Source organism: Procambarus clarkii, chromosome 94 (assembly GCF_040958095.1).
Source record: "Procambarus clarkii isolate CNS0578487 chromosome 94, FALCON_Pclarkii_2.0, whole genome shotgun sequence".
Classification (NCBI taxonomy): Eukaryota; Metazoa; Arthropoda; class Malacostraca; order Decapoda; family Cambaridae; genus Procambarus; species Procambarus clarkii.
This window is the reverse complement of record NC_091243.1, coordinates 2,009,053-2,013,735: the sequence shown is the minus strand read 5'-3', so window position 1 is coordinate 2,013,735 and position 4,683 is coordinate 2,009,053.

Sequence of the window (4,683 nt, the reverse complement as noted above, 5' to 3'; positions counted from 1 at the left end):
ACTTAACATACCCATGGCTATGGAGCCCATCTTTCATCACAGTACGACTCGGGGGGGGCCTCGTCAACTGACCCACGAGTCTGAGGAGAAATAAGATCAGAAGGTAACATAAAAAAGTAACAGATAAATATTTCGCTATCAGCGCTGCAACCCACAACAGAGCCCACATGGGAGGCTCAAGCGACCTCAGGGGTAACCAGTATATGCAGGCCACTACTACAGGGTCCCAGCGGTATCCCAGGGACCAACAGGAGGTAAAACCCTACCATGCCCACTTGACCCAGTATCTAACTAGGCAGGGCTTACCAGACCTTCCATTTTACTCCCGTCTCCTCTACAAAGAAGCGTGTTGCCGCCCCAGAGATCCAGATGGAAGGAACAAAAGGACGAACAAAGGTCTCCAAACACGACCAGCACACAGGGATGTATTTTGCTTGTGCTGACAGGAGGGGGGAAGCAGGAGCCATCCCTCCTTCCCCCTATCAATCGCTGTGGGACACAATAGGCCCCTCACCGCACCAAGGCACTGTCCATTAATATTGAGTTAATGTAGTGTTAATATTAAGTTATATTTCCTTCCTTATCCTAAGTCTTTCTGTTTTTATTAGCCTTTTCTTATAAGCGTTTTAGTATATAATATTAACACTGGTGATTATTTATGATTGTGCCCGTGTTATTTAATATTAGAAGTTAACAATAGTGTATGTCTGTGTATTTAGCATTAGAGGTTAACAATTTGAGTGTCTGGCATTTGACCCCAGAATTTAACAATGAGAGTGTCGATGTATTTATCATCATAAGTAACCAACGAGAGAATTACTATACTATTTTCATGAACCATTTACGGTGTTCGTTGATCACATTTAGGCTAACGTGTCACTCGTGGGAGGCCAAGATCTCACAAGCCTGGCCCCGGGCCGGGCTTGAGGGAGTAGAAGAACTCCCACAACCCCATTCAGGTATAATCAAGGATCTCATTGCTTAGTATCGCCCTTATTTAGGAAACTCCAGTCATAACTGAGCCACACTGAAGAGGTCCATCTCACGGGACTTGTCTCTGAGAACCACATCAACGTCATGGACCCCGAGGAGTCCGGGTTGGGTGTGTGTCGTTCTGACCACTACAAAAGTTTACTTGTTACTGCTCCAAACTTCCCGTTTTTGTTATCATTGTCCGTTTCTTGGGATTATGTATATCAAGATCCTAAAATTACCAGAGTCCAATTGTCAGCATTACTGGAGCCAGTTTACTATAATTAACAGCTACCAGATCTTACAACTATACCGGTCGCTTCTCACTACAATCGCTGCCGACTCCTTCAATTATCCAGTCTCCACATCTGTTCTCACCTGCTGCAACACCTGGAGCAACACCAGCGGCAACACCTGCTACAACACCAGTTGCAACACCTGCAAGTAAAAGACACAGAGTTAGGTCACTATCTGCAGAAACTCAAGCTCAGAATTATAGTGCCGAAGACCACCTGAACAATGTTTACATTATTCAACCAACGCAGCAACAAGAATAGGAGGAAGCTGTGGTAGTCTGTGGCACTAGCAACAGGAGTAGGAGGAAGCTGTGGTAGTCTGTGGCACTAGTAACAGGAGTAAGAGGAAGCTGTGGTAGACTGTGGCACTAGCAACAGGAGTAAGAGGAAGCTGTGGTAGTCTGTGGCACTAGTAACAGGAGTAAGAGGAAGCTGTGGTAGTCTGTGGCACTAGCAACAGGAGTAAGAGGAAGCTGTGGTAGTCTGTGGCACTAGTAACAGGAGTAAGAGGAAGCTGTGGTAGTCTGTGGCACTAGCAACAGGAGTAAGAGGAAGCTGTGGTAGTCTGTGGCACTAGCAACAGGAGTAAGAGGAAGTTGGGGTAGTCTGTGGCACTAGCAACAGGAGTAAGAGGAAGTTGGGGTAGTCTGTGGCACTAGCAACAGGAGGAAGATGAGGTAGACTGTGGCACTAGCAACAGGAGTAAGAGGAAGTTGGGGTAGTCTGTGGCACTAGCAACAGGAGTAAGAGGAAGTTGGGTAGTCTGTGGCACTAGCAACAGGAGGAAGATGAGGTAGACTGTGGCACTAGCAACAGGAGTAAGAGGAAGTTGGGTAGTCTGTGGCACTAACAACAGGAGGAAGATGAGGTAGACTGTGGCACTAGCAACAGGAGTAAGAGGAAGTTGGGGTAGTCTGTGGCACTAGTAACAGGAGTAAGAGGAAGCTGTGGTAGTCTGTGGCACTAGCAACAGGAGTAAGAGGAAGTTGGGTAGTCTGTGGCACTAGCAACAGGAGTAAGAGGAAGTTGGGGTAGTCTGTGGCACTAGTAACAGGAGTAAGAGGAAGCTGTGGTAGTCTGTGGCACTAGCAACAGGAGTAAGAGGAAGTTGGGTAGTCTGTGGCACTAGCAACAGGAGTAAGAGGAAGCTGTGGTAGTCTGTGGCACTAGTAACAGGAGTAAGAGGAAGCTGTGGTAGTCTGTGGCACTAGCAACAGGAGTAAGAGGAAGTTGGGGTAGTCTGTGGCACTAGCAACATGAGTAAGAGGAAGTTGGGGTAGTCTGTGGCACTAGCAACAGGAGGAAGATGAGGTAGACTGTGGCACTAGCAACAGGAGTAAGAGGAAGCTGTGGTAGTCTGTGGCACTAGCAACAGGAGGAAGATGAGGTAGACTGTGGCACTAGCAACAGGAGTAAGAGGAAGTTGGGTAGTCTGTGGCACTAGCAACAGGAGGAAGATGAGGTAGACTGTGGCACTAGCAACAGGAGTAAGAGGAAGTTGGGTAGTCTGTGGCACTAGTAACAGGAGTAAGACGAAGTTGTGGTAGTCTGTGGCACTAGCAACAGGAGTAAGAGGAAGCTGTGGTAGTCTGTGGCACTAGCAACAGGAGTAAGAGGAAGCTGTGGTAGTCTGTGGCACTAGCAACAGGAGTAAGAGGAAGCTGTGGTAGTCTGTGGCACTAGTAACAGGAGTAAGAGGTAGCTGTGGTAGTCTGTGGCACTAGCAACAGGAGTAAGAGGAAGCTGTGGTAGTCTGTGGCACTAGCAACAGGAGTAAGAGGAAGCTGTGGTAGTCTGTGGCACTAGTAACAGGAGTAAGAGGAAGCTGTGGTAGTCTGTGGCACTAGCAACAGGAGTAAGAGGAAGATGAGGTAGACTGTGGCACTAGTAACAGGAGTAAGAGGAAGCTGTGGTAGTCTGTGGCACTAGCAACAGGAGTAAGAGGAAGATGAGGTAGACTGTGGCACTAGCAACAGGAGTAAGAGGAAGATGAGGTAGACTGTGGCACTAGCAACAGGAGGAAGATGAGGTAGACTGTGGCACTAGCAACAGGAGGAAGATGAGGTAGACTGTGGCACTAGGAACACAGTCACAAATTAACAATCACAGAGGCACTCATTTTAAGTGAGGAGTGGTGGTGCTAGTACAAACACAGCAGTAGGCAGGGTGTGAGGAAAGTTATGGTAGTGTTGGTACAACACAGCATTAGGCAGTGTGTGAGGACAATGGTGGTAATGTTGGCACAATTCCGCGGTAGGAAGTGAGGACAGTGGTAGAAGTGTTGGTACAACACAGCAGTGGGTTTTGAGTGAGGACAGTGGTAGAAGTGTTGGTACAGCACAGCAGTGATAAGTGTGTGAGTACAGTTGTGGCACTGTTGGTATAACACAGCAGAAGGCAGTGTGTGAGTACAGTAGTGGCACTGTTGGTATAACACAACAGTAGGCAGTGAGTGAGTACAGTTGTGGCACTGTTGGTATAACACAGCAGTAGGCAGTGAGTGAGTACAGTTGTGGCACTGTTGGTATAACACAACAGTAGGCAGTGTGTGAGTACAGTTGTGGTACTGTTGGTATAACACAGCAGTAGGCAGTGAGTGAGTACAGTTGTGGCACTGTTGGTATAACACAGCAGTAGGCAGTGAGTGAGTACAGTTGTGGCACTGTTGGTATAACACAACAGTAGGCAGTGAGTGAGTACAGTTGTGGCACTGTTGGTATAACACAGCAGTAGGCAGTGAGTGAGTACAGTAGTGGCACTGTTGGTATAACACAACAGTAGGCAGTGTGTGAGTACAGTTGTGGTACTGTTGGTATAACACAGCAGTAGGCAGTGTGTGAGTACAGTAGTGGCACTGTTGGTATAACACAACAGTAGGCAGTGTGTGAGTACAGTAGTGGCACTGTTGGTATAACACAGCAGTAGGCAGTGTGTGAGTACAGTAGTGGCACTGTTGGTATAACACAGCAGTAGGCAGTGTGTGAGTACAGTAGTGGCACTGTTGGTATAACACAGCAGTGGGCAGTGTGTGAGTACAGTAGTGGCACTGTTGGTATAACACAGCAGTGGGCAGTGTGTGAGTACAGTTGTGGCACTGTTGGTATAACACAGCAGTGGGCAGTGTGTGAGTACAGTAGTGGCACTGTTGGTATAACACAGCAGTAGGCAGTGTGTGAGTACAGTAGTGGCACTGTTGGTATAACACAACAGTAGGCAGTGTGTGAGTACAGTAGTGGCACTGTTGGTATAACACAGCAGTAGGCAGTGTGTGAGTACAGTAGTGGCACTGTTGGTATAACACAGCAGTAGGCAGTGTGTGAGTACAGTAGTGGCACTGTTGGTATAACACAACAGTAGGCAGTGTGTGAGGAGAGTGGTGGTAGTCCTAACACCCAGTATTACACAATACTACACA